General features: G+C 27.8%; 1 protein-coding gene and 1 long non-coding RNA gene across 2 annotated transcripts in view; one reads left to right on the top strand and one right to left on the bottom strand.

Moving 5' to 3' along the window:
• Positions 1-13801, bottom strand: part of LOC136085011 (uncharacterized) — a 44741-nt gene that overhangs the window by 9122 nt on the left and 21818 nt on the right. The gene's annotated exons all lie outside the window — the stretch shown is intronic.
• Positions 13617-13801, top strand: part of LOC136084942 (uncharacterized) — a 1450-nt gene continuing 1265 nt past the window's right edge. Inside the window, exon 1 of the mRNA XM_065806343.1 lies at positions 13617-13801. This exon is cut by the window's right edge and continues 1042 nt beyond it. The gene's annotated coding sequence lies outside the window, so the exon portion shown is untranslated.

The raw sequence follows: 13801 nt of genomic DNA, 5'->3' as shown, positions 1-13801 counted from the left end.
AATCGATAAAGAAAAGAAAAGAAAATTAAATGATAAAGAAATTGATTTCAGCGTTTATAAAAGTGATAGCGACTCAACTGAAGAATCATTTTTTGCTGCGTCAAGAGGTTCTATGTACTCAGATTCTCAGAGCTCTTCTAAAATTGATTATGAAGTAAATAATTTTGAATCTTCTGCAGGTGTAATGGAAAATGTTGTATCAGATAATATCAATTTAATTTTGCCAAGAAACTTTGTTTGTCATCTAATGATAACAGCAACTGCTGATAGATCTAAACTATCAAACGCACAGCTTATGATGAATGTTTCAGCAATCCTGGTTCTAGGTTACTTTTTGATTGATATTTAAATCACTAATCAGTTTCATGAGTTTTTTATTAGTGGGATTAGTTGATAAGAAAAATTTTATTCTGTATTTTTAGGTGGGGTTAAAGCTAATGATGTAGATATTTCACTAAACACAATTAGAAGAGCACGTAAGCAAAATAGACAAATTATGGCAAGAAATATAATGGCAGAATTAAAAAAAAAAGTTAGATTAGATTATTTAACTCTTCACTGGGATGGGGATTTAACTGTTTTAATAAGTGGTTTTCCAAACTGCGAGGAAGGTAAAATTTTATCTATTAAACCTATTCATTCAGGCACAGGTCATTCTATATGTAAAGGAATCATAGAAGATTTAGAAAAATGGGATCTTAAAGATAATATTGTTGCCCAAGTTTTCGATACAACGGCTTGTAATACTGGAGTAAGAAATGGAGCGGCAACTCTTCTTGAAGAATGCAAATCTATAAAAACGCTTCTCTGGCTTGCATGTCATCATCATGTTTTAGAATTAATCCTAGGGTCGTTTTGGAAAGCTTTATTTCAAAAAGAGACATCATCTGATGATAATATAGAGTTTAATAATTTTCAAAAGGAATGACTTCACTCACTAAAAAAATTCCTCTCAAACTTTCAAATAGATCCCTTGATCTTGAAAATTCATTCTTAAAACAAAAAGCAAATGAAACTCGCAATTTCTTAGAGAAAGTATTGCACTCTAAGCATCACCCAAGAGACGATTACAAAGAGGCTGCAGAACTAGCAATTTTTCTATTAGGTGGAGAAGAGCCCAAGAAATGGAAAACATGTGGTGCTCACCATCATGCAAGATGGATGGCGCATTTGCTGTATGCACCAAAGATGTTAATATTTAAAAAAGATTTACCCGAATCTGATTTAAAAAACCTTAAAATCTTTTTGACTTTTAGCTCAGCCGTTTACATTAAAGCTTGGTTAGAAGCGTCAAAGGCTTGCGATGCACCAATTAATGATATAGAATTATTTAATTATCTAGAAGCACTTAAAGGTATACCAAACTTCGGTGTACCTGCTGAATAAGCCCAATATGTTTTAGGCAGACACTCTTGGTACCTAACCGAGCAGGTGTCTGTATTAAGTTTATTTTTAAATAAACTTTCTCTAAATGATAAAGATAAAATTGCAAAAAAAATGATAGAATACGGAAAACCACTTGGTATCAATTGCGGTAAACCAACTCTTCCAGTGATTAGAAAAAATTCCGATATTTTATCTTATATTGGGAACAAGTCTTGGTTGATTTTTCATAATTTAAAAGATGATGGAAAATGCCTAAAAATTCCTTCTTCAGAATGGGACGACAATGCCTATTATTTGAAAATGAAGCTGTTTATCAAAACTCTAAAAGTGACTAATGACGCAGCCGAGAGAGGAATTAAGTTGTGTTCTGATTATCTCCAAATACTTACAAAGGTAAACCGTAAAATTAGTTGAGAAGAAATTATGAATAAAAATCTAAATAATCATACAAATCTACTTTTAGAATAAATTATAGATAAATAATATTTCTTATCTTTAGGACGAGGCTGTACGAAACGAAATTTTTAACGTGTTTGAAAATCACAGAAAAGTTGTAGGCAATTTTAATAAGAAGCAATTATTCGTTGATTTAGCTGAGTATAAATAATAACCACTTTTTCATTAGCTTTTCTGTTTTTAATTAGACCCCAAAAAAATTCCAAATAAAATAACTCTTCTGTAATCCAGGCAATATATGATTTAAAAGGGGGTTATAAAAGCAGTTATTACTTGTATTGTGGTAAACCCCTCCCCATATGGGGCAGGGGTATTGAAAGTGTCACCAAATATCACATGGAAAGGGTGGTTAGCTACAATGTGACGTGAAAAAAACCTTTTAATTACAATTCTTATTATAGCGGAATCAGTAAATTTTTAGCAAAAAATTACTTAGAGATATATCTTTTTTAACAATAATAGCACTGCGCATAAAAGAGGGGGCGGGGAGGAGTTGATAAACAATTAACACAATTATACATGGGGGAAGTCCAAAAAGGTTCAAAAACGTGTTGCCTATTAAATGAACAGCCTCAAATAGCAAATATTTCCTATAGATATAAAAATTTAAATCTTTTTTCACTTTCCTACAAAATCCTTATTTTAACATATTTTAGACTAAAAATGAAAATAATCAAATCAAATTCGGCAGCACTCAATGATATTTTTTTCCAAATTTTTTTTTATAGTTTGTATTCATATGTGAAAAGGATCACGTTTTTTTGCAGACATGTTAAATTTTCAAAATTTTTTGTTTTTGGCCTACCCTAATACATATATATATATATGTATATCTTTATTAAAGATATATATATTATATATATTTATATATTATATAAAAATAATATGCTATATAAATTATATATAATGCATAATATATATATATATACATGTATATATACATATTTATATATATATACATATATATATATATATATATATATATATATATATATATATATATATATATATATATATATATATATATATATATATATATATATATATATATATATATATATATATTTATAGATATTTGCGGAACGTTCGGTTCGGCCGAACCTCAGCAAATGTTCGGCCCATAATGCAAATCCGGAATTCATCATAAATTTATCTAAATATAAATAAAATATATATTAGGGATGCGCCGAACGTTCGGCTGTTTTGCGGAACGTTCGGTTCGGCCGAACCTCAGCAAATGTTCGGCCAATAATGCAAATCCGGAATTCATCATAAATTTATCTAAATATAAATAAAATTTAACTCGTATCATAGCTACGGTTTAAATGGATAAAGTTTTTATTAAAAAAAGCGTACCAATTAAACAGAATAAATTTAATCTGACCAAATAGAATAACAGATTTACCAAAACTATTACTCAACTAAAATAATTGTAAAATAAATACCCCCTCTGCATCAATTGAGTATTATTTTAGTTCATCACAAAAATCTATTACTATAAAATCACCATTTGTTAATCTTAAAATAACAAATAGGAACTTAAACGAAAAAGATATTTTATTGAACTTAAGTTTGTTAAAGCTGTGGTAAAATAAATAAATTTCTCAACAGAGAAAGTTTCTTACAAGCTTGCTACTCAATTGGTTTAACTGATAAAAAATATTTGAAAGAAACAAACTTAGGGAAAAACATTATTACGGAGTTCTATAATAACACTCCAATTAAGTATTTTTTTATTATTGTATAATTGTATTATGTAATAGTAATAACAATCACAAATCAATAATTTCAGAAAAATAAAATGTCAAAAACATGAAAATCAATCATCACTTGTTGCCCTCAAGTTATAATGTATAAACATGAATTTTTCACCACTTTCTGGTGATAGTCTGTTTCTACTTGGTTCATAAATGTTGCCACCTGTACTAAAAAGTCTTTCAATTTCAACAAAAGAAGGTGGTGCTGAAAGAAACCTTTGCGCTGTTTTCTTTAAATTTTTTAAAGAGTTTCCACAATTTTTCCACCATAACTTACTTTTTCCATAACAAGAGGGAGTTTTAAATACTCTTCAATCTCCATGTTGATCATTTGCACATTTGAGTGTGATCTTTTAAACCTTTTGCTATCTTTAGTAATTGAAAAATTGGAATCACATTCATTTATAGTTGTCAGTTTGGAAACATGCCTAAAACATTCATTAAATTTTGGATACGATGGTTTCACAAACACTTCATTCGTGTCACTTACTGTGGGTTCTTCACAATCAGAATCAGAGGATTCAAGTTCTAAATTATGTTGCTGCATTTCTTGAATCTGCTCATTTGTCAATTTTTTATTACACTCTCATCTTCCTTTTGATACATTTATTTATATTTTGGGTCACAAAAAGTGGAAAGACATAAATACTTATCATGAAAAAATATACTCAGTCTTTTGTCTACTGACTCTTTCAATTGTTCAACTAAAGTATTTATACTTAAAAAAGCCTCACAAACTAATGCTTGATTAAAAAATATTTTAAGAGCCATAATCGAAGGAATAACGTCTGATAAAAATGCCTCACGTTTGCTGAGATTAACGGTTAAAGTTTTAAATGGTTCTAAAATATGAAAAACTTTATCTAATAAGCCCCATTGGAATGAATTTAATGTTGTTTGGGTAGCATGATTGGCTGTATAAGTTGCCAATGGAACTTTTTGATCAAGCATCCTTTCAATCATATTGAAAGAACTATTCCATCTTGTAGTAACATCTTGTATTAACCTATGCTTATTTGTACCAAGTTGTTCCTAAATTGCTTCTTATTTTGCTGCTGCTGTTGGTGAATGGTGAAAATGTGTTGCCAGACGTCTGCAACAAACTAAAATTTCTTTCACAGATTGCTGCGATAAAATTGAGTCATGTATACATAACTGTATTGTATGTATAAAACATGGAATTGACTTAAAACCACTGTCTCTAACGCCAGCTACCATGTTGGCAGCATTATCTCGTAAAACAATGTGAATTTTTGTGTGTGGAATTCCAAAACTTAGCAAACCTTTATTTAAATACTCACTTATATTTTTTCCTGTGTGACTTTCTGGAAAATGCATAACTCTGAGTACTGATCTCTGTTGGGAAAATTCATTATTGAGCCAGTGTGCTGTCATGCTTATGAAGGCAACATTTAAACTATTTGCTGTCCAAATATCAGTTGTAAGGGAGATATAACTGGCAGAAGATATATTACTCTTGATTGAATTAAACAGATTACCATATATTTGTGAAACAATATTTTCACTAAAGTAACTCCTACTGGGTATTTGGTAATTAGGGCATATCTCTTCAATTAGTTTTCTAAAACCAAGATCTTCTACAATTGTGTATCGTTGAATATCCAATGCCATCATTTCTCCGCGATTGTGATTTCTCCGCGAATGCGATTGTGATTGCTCTATGGTCATTAATATTCCACAAGCTTTTTTTATTAATACTCTCTACTAATGTTAATTGTTTTTTTATTTCCGAATCACTTGATGTAGCAACAGTTGATGTTTCAATAATTTTTTTTTATCAGACTCTTTTTCAGCCAATACATACTCCACAAGGTGCTTTTTTTTTAAATGGCGCCTAATTACACTAGTGGTAAATGTCTTTGGACAATTCCCACCTCTTGAGAGTATTGCATTGCATAGTAGGCAGATACAAAAATGAACGTCTTTCTTAGAAACTTCAAAGTATTTCCACACAGTACTTTTAAAAGACATTTTTTCGGAAGACATTGTTTTATACTTTTACAAGATTAAAATATATTTCTAAATTATAAAAAAGAAGTTCAACCAAAAATAAAGCATTTTAAATTTAAACTGTGTATATATATATCTTAAAAATAACGAAAATGTTACATATTATGTTATTTCATCCAATACGTTACAGGTTATACATTTATTTATATTACCTAACTTTAATAATTGTATTATTTTTTCAAAAAAAAATCGTTAACATTTTTATTTACACTACAAATAAAAATGTTAAAATTTATTTTCTTTACACCTTAAACAATCATCCAATAATAAATTAACTTTTCAAAGTTACTTTGTAATTTTTCAAACAAAATTTATTAACCCTTACTAATGTTTTAACAAATTTTTAATAACAAAATAAAATGTTAAATGTTTAATAACAAAATTTTTCAAAACCATTTTTTTTTTTTCAAAAATAATAAAGGTTCGGATGCCGAACCGTTCCGTGTTCGGTAAAGTTTTATGGCCGAACGTTCGGACTCGGTGATCGGCAAAAAACCGGGTTCGGCGCATCCCATATATAAATATATAAATATATATATATATATATATATATATATATATATATATATATATATATAAATATATATATATATATATATATATATATATATATATATATATATATATATATATGTATATATGTATATATATATGTATATATATATATATATATATATATATATATATATATATATATATATATATATATATAATATATATATGTATATATATACACTACCGTGCAAAAGTCTCCGCTCATGTGTAATATTTGCAAGGAACAGTAAATGCAATACATTTTAGGATGATTTAAATGTATAAAAAGAATAAAATGTTAATATAAAAAGTTGATGAGGCCAAATCATAATTTTGCATACTTTTTCCTTTTCTTTTTGTTTCAAATAATTTTGTTTACCTTTGTTTTGTTCAGTTCTGCTGCTAAAAACATGGCAGAAATTTTTCTATATGAATAACCTTTTTTACGTAAAATACATATAAAGTTCTTCAGTATTCTTTATTAAATTTAAAACTGCACAAAAGTTTTAACCAAAATATTTTTTGTAAGCTTAGGTTTGACAGTAGCATGATACTTTCCGGCATGGTAAGGATGTTTTCAGTAATTTTAATTGGTTGCTTTTAATAGACTTATGTTTATATTTATACTTGAAAATGGCATTAATGTGCGCATTTAATGTCTTGAATTTAATAAAGAATTTGAGAAATGGTGAAAGTAAAGAAAGAATATTGTGAAGAACTTCGTGGCAAAATATGTATTTTACGTGAAGAAGGTTATTCATATAGAAAAATTGCTTCCAGGTTAAAAATATCCAAATCAGGTGTGAGATATGCTCTACAACGATTGCATGATATTGGTTCCAACAGTGACAGATCACGTTCTGGAAGACCAAGAGTTACATCACGGCAAGAAGATACGTTTATTGTTGTGTCCAGCAAAAGAAATAGAAAAATTCCAGCCACAATTTTAACAGCAGAACTCAACAAAACAAGGGTAAAGCCAGTATCAACTGATACTGTAAAAAGAAGACTAAGATCAGTCAACTTAATTGGACGCGTTGCTGCACGTAAACCTTTGTTGAGGGCAGTAAATAAGAAGAAAAGATTGGAATGGGCAAAAATGCATAAAAATTGGGGATTAGAAGATTGGAAGAAAGTTCTATGGACAGACGAGAGTAGGTTCGAACCTTTTGGTACCCGACGTCGCGTGCATGTTAGGCGTTTACCTAATGAAAGAGTGCTTCCTCAATGTATACAAAGTACTGTAAAACATGGAGGTGGTAATACTATGCTTTGGGGATGTTTTGGCAATGGGTTAACTGGAGATTTAGTTAAAATCACATCTACCATGGATAAACACATGTACCATAATATTTTGGTTAAGCACGCGATTCCATCTGGTATTCGTATAATTGGGAAAGGATTCATCATGCAGCAGGACAACGATCCAAAACATGCATCTGGATTATGCAAAAATTATTTGAAACTAAAAGAAAGGGGAAAATTTTGCAAAATTATGACTTGGCCTCCTCAATCACCAGATCTATCACCCATCGAAAAGTTGTGGGATGAACTGGATCGGAAGATCAGAGAAGCAGGTGAAACATCTTTTATTAATCAGCAAATGCTATGGGAACGTTTGCAAAAAGCTTGGAATGAGATAACAGCGGAAACCATGAATAAATTATTAGCCCGAATGCCAAGATTATGTGCTGCTGTTATACGCTCCAAGGGGTCTCATATTGATGAAAATAAAATTTAACATTTACAACTTTGTATATTACCATTTTATTGATTTTATATATTTAAAATCATCCTAAAATGTATTGTATTTACTGTCTAATTCATTGTTTAATAAACAATTAAAAATAAACGCAATTTTCTTGCAAACTTTTGTTACCTTATTGAAATATTACAAATGAGCGGAGACTTTTGCACGGTAGTGTATATATATAAATATATATATATATATATATATGTATATATATATATATATATAATGTATACATATATATATATATATATATATATATATATATATGTATATATATATATGTATATATATATGTAAATATATATATATATATATATATGCATATATATATGTATATATATCTGTATATATATATATGTATATATATATGTATATACATATATAAACGAATATATATATTATATATATATATATATATATCTACATATATCTATATATATATATATATATATATATATATATATATATATATATATATATATATATATATATATATATATATATATATATATATATATATATATATATATATATATATATATATATATATATATGTAAATTATGTTAGTATTTTACAAATAGAGTGCTCCATGTTCTTAAAGAAAAGAGCAATAATAAATTAGTAAAAAATACTTATCTAACTTTGTTCTTCAACTTTAAGTTTCACCCTTGCTGGCTTCCTGGTGATCCAGCAATGGTGAAACTTTATATATATATATATATATATATATATATATATATATATATATATATATATATATATATATATATATATATATATATATATATATATATTAGAGATTTTGCTGCCTATGAAGAAAGATGCCTAGTGGACATTGAATTAGAACATAAGGAACGATCCCTTTTGGTTGAATACCAAAATAAGTTTAAACCGTATTTACTACCTGATCCTATGAATTTGAAAATTGGTTGGTTAGATGAGAAAAAAGGAATGAATTTATGGCCAAAGTTATATTTTGTTGACATATCAAGATATTATTCAGATTTACTATCCAGAGACACCCTATGGCAGCGACTTGAGTGTGAATATAAAGAAGGTAAAGCTTATAGGTATTACGCAAATGGCTTTATTGGAGAAGTTTTCATTAATCCACTCTTTGATGACTTGCCATGCTGCTATTTAAAATCAAAGTGCTTACCATCGCATAGAGTTAACTCAAATCTGTATGATGTATGGGCCATTGTGAAGAAAAATTCTGGCAAAATAATTTCCTGTTATTGTACGTGCACTGCTGGTTTACTAGGTAATAACACTGTGTTGTAAGTAAAACAAACTAGATTTTAAATTTTGGTTCTTTTATTAAAATTAGTATAGAAGAAAAATAATATAAATATATTGTCTAAACATTCTTTTCTTAACAAAATAAATATAATTAAGTAATATCGCACCATAAAATATCATTTTTATCAAGTTATATAATTTACAAAAATCTATACAACCCATGAAAGCAACACTAGAATCGTATTTGAAACGTAAACTTGATTACACGCCTACCAATCGACATAGCGCTAAATATGTTGCAGATAGTAAAGCAATACGGTCAAAAACCTTATCCCAAACAGTGCTTTTGTCAAAATGGAAGAAAGTAAATAGAACCTTCCAGTTAATCAAAAATCAACAATTAATAGTCCAACAATTCAAGCTTTAGTGGTTAGATTTAACTCTAACCACTAAAGCTTTATTGAGATGATAAAACTTTAATTTTTATCATCTCAATTAAGCGATGAAGATATTAAAATAATTTTTACCAACACAAAAGCACAAAGTGAGTCTATGCTATGGTTTGAACAAAGAAGTGGAAGAATAACAGCATCAAACGTTAAACGTGTTTATACTGCAATGAACTCTGCACTTACAAATAACACTGAGCCATTTAATTTTATTTCAGAAGTACTTGGGAAAGAAACAGTTGTTCAAACATGGCAGATGAAACATGGCATATCCTCAGAAAAACATGCTAAAATTAAATACAAGAATATTGTAAAAACTCACCACAAAAATATGGTGTTTATAGAACCTGGGATAAGTGTTTCTAGAACGCATGCATTTCTGAGTGCTACTCCAGACATAGAAATTAACTGCAGTTGTCATGGTCCTGGTGTTGTAGAGATTAAATGTCCACCCTCTATTGCTGTTGGCGTGTCTCCTTCTGACATAAGTTATAAACACTTAAAAAATTGAATGATAAAGTTATGCTAAAAAGGAAAAGCGAATATTTTTTCCAAGTGCAAAGTCAAATGGCTGTAAAAGAAGTTGTTTATGCAGATTTTTTTGTTTTCACTCTCCATGGTTACCATTTAGAACGGATTGAATTTGACAGTATATTTTGGGACTGTGTTTTACATAAACTAACACTTTTTTAAAAAACTTTTATTTTTCCTGAGCTAAAAATAGAAAAAGTTCCGAAAAAAGAAACGTGTCTAAAAGATGTTGTCAATTCAACAGTTCCAAACAATAATGACGTTTGTGATAATTATGATGAATGTCTAACTATTGTTTTAGAAGGTTAAATTATTTATATATTTTTATAGTTGCATTAATAGATTTTTTTTGGCTACTTTAAAAGCAAAATAAGTTTAGTCAATGAATTAAAAAAATATATATCAATATAGCTCCTTAGTGCATATTCTTTGAAAATTAGTTTTCAGAATAAGCTCCGTTTGAAGGGGTTGGAAAACTGAAAATCAATAAGCGCCCTTTCCGTTTATGAAGTAACTTAATTAGCTTAAGTACATATTTTTAATATGCAAGTTTGTACTTTTTTTTTTTTTACATTGTTAGCCTTCCTTCGTGTTACAACTCTCTTTCAACTCTTTAACACCGAAACACGAACCTTGACAAGCAAGGCCGCTGCGCGGAGAAACTAAGTTGAGTTAAGATATATATATATATATATATATATATAATAATAATAATAATAATAATAATAATAATAATATATATATATATAATAATAATAATAATATATATATATAATAATAATAATATTTCCCTATTTAAATATATATATATATAATAATAATAATATTATTAATATATTAATATATATAATAATATATATATATATATATATATATATATATATATAATACATATATATATGCATATATATATATATATATATATATATATATATATATATATAATATATATATATATATATATAGTATATATTTATAGTATATATATTTATAAACATATATATATATATACTTATATATATATATACTATATATATATATATAATATAAATATATATATATATATATATATATATATATATATAGATCTATAGTTTGTTGGCTTTGGGAAGAGCGGAAGGAAAAAAGTGATTCTTACGCCAACATATACGTCACTTTTAATTACTTTTAACTTTCGTCCAACATTTCCGTGTTGGACGAAAGTAAAAACCATTAATTTAATTACAAATTAATCGTTTTTTAAAAAAACCACAAAAACGCAAATTTAATTGACCAGAATGTTTTAAAAACATTGTGAATGTTTTTAACAATATAAACAATGTTTTTTTTTTATTTTTTTTAATAAAATGTTTTTATTTTTATTTTTTTTAATAAAATGTTTTTATTTTTATTTTTTTTACTGTAAATCATGCGCGGAGTGTTGCTACATCGACTATCTTATAGCCTGACTCGCAAGGGAGTGCTGCTACATCGACTGACAAATAGCCTGACTCGCAAGGGAGTGCTGCTACATCGACTGACAAATAGCCTGACTCGCAAGGGAGTGCTGCTATATCGACTGACAAATAGCCTGACCCGCAAGGGAGTGCTGCTACATCGACTAAGGGTTTGGTTGGGGCAGGCAGTCTATCATTATTAAAAAAAAAAAAATTCCGGTCTTGCATTTTAATTTTTACTTTTTGTCAACAAAATATCGAAAAAACTTTCGGACAACATCTAAGGGTTGTATATATATATATATATATATATATATATATATATATATATATATATATATATATATATATATATATATATATATATATATAATATATATATATATATATATATATATATATATATATAGTTCTATAGTTTGTTGGCTTTAGGAAGAGCGGAAGGAAAAAAGTGATTCTTACGCCAACACATACGTCACTTTTAATTACTTTTGACTTTCGTCCAACATTTCCGTGTTGGACGAAAGTAAAAACCATTAATTTAATTACAAATTAATCGTTTTTTAAAAAAACCACAAAAACGCAAATTTAATTGACCAGAATGTTTTTATAACATTTTGAATGTTTTTAACAATATAAACAATGTTTTTATTTTTATTTTTTTTAATAAAATGTTTTTATTTTTATTTTTTTTAATAAAATGTTTTTATTTTTATTTTTTTTTACTGTAAATCATGCGCGGAGTGTTGCTACATCGACTATCTTATAGCCTGACTCGCAAGGGAGTGCTGCTACATCGACTGACAAATAGCCTGACTCGCAAGGGAGTGCTGCTACATCGACTGACAAATAGCCTGACTCGCGGGGGAGTGCTGCTACATCGACTGACAAATAGCCTGACCCGCAAGGGAGTGCTGCTACATCGACTGAGGGTTTGGTTGGGGCAGGCAGTCTATCATTATTAAAAAAAAAAAATTCCGGTCTTGCATTTTAATTTTTACTTTTTGTCAACAAAATATCGAAAAAACTTTCGGACAACATCTAAGGGTTCTATATATATATATATATATATATATATATATATATATATATATATATATATATATATATATATATATATATATATATATATATATATATATATATATATATATATATATATATATATATATATATATATATATATATATATATATATTAGACTGCTTCATTTTGGAGTCATGAAAAAATTTAAAGTACCATGGAGTTTTATCTGCTGCGCAGACCCCTATTTTATTAGTAGATTTTTTTTTTTTTTGAGTTTTAACCACTTTTAGGGGTTGCTCAAGTGCCCTAATGGTCTAATTTTTGACTTATTTACCCTTTTTTAAGCTTATTTTCAACACGTTTGAGCGGGTTCTAAAACTCAAAATAATTCTATTTTTTTTCTTTCCAGAGTTTCTTCTAAGTTAAAAGAAAAAAAAAAATGCATGGTAATTTAATTTGCCTAAAATATTTTGTCTAAACCTAACTAAAAAATTGCATAGTTATGCGGATTTTTACCAATTTTTACGCTTCGCATTTACTTTAATACTTTAGCGTACTTGCTTAAACACGTTATGCGAATTACTTTTTAGCAAAGACGATATTTAATTTTCATTTAAAAACGCGGGAAATAATTATTGATAACTTTCATGATACACTTACTTCATATGCTTATCAGAGCTATTTACTACAGTTTTATTCATGTCGGGAAAAAGTAAGAAAAAAGTAAATTTTTTGGTTGGGGAATCCAGGTCATCCTTACCAAAAGACAAATTTTCTACAGAGCAAGAGGTTTTGCAATACTTCTTGCATTTAAAGGAGAAGCATCCAAAACAAAAAGAAAGTAGAATTATCCACTGTCCGTTGACAAAACACTTTGAAATCAGATGCCATAATGAAAAGTCTTTATGCTGCACTCTTTCAAAGTTAATTGCACCTTGGTTGAAGGGTGGATTTCAGATTTTGCAATTACAAACAACTAGGTAGGTACCAGACTGTATTTGTTTTTGTTTATTTGTATATTATTAGAGGAAAACAATTAATATAACAAATATCTGCTGTTAAATAAATTAATTAACAGAAATAGATGTGTTGTAAAATGTTCAGAACCTACAAATCACATTTTTTAGTAAAAAGATAGAGAAGCTGATCCTAACTTGGAAACTGTTAAAAAAAAACAAATCAAGACAAACTTTATCAGA

The sequence above is a fragment of the Hydra vulgaris genome, chromosome 09 (genome assembly GCF_038396675.1).
Source record: "Hydra vulgaris chromosome 09, alternate assembly HydraT2T_AEP".
Taxonomy (NCBI): domain Eukaryota; kingdom Metazoa; phylum Cnidaria; class Hydrozoa; order Anthoathecata; family Hydridae; genus Hydra; species Hydra vulgaris.
Note: the sequence above shows the minus strand (reverse complement) of the source record. Positions and strands in the feature narration are given on the sequence as shown.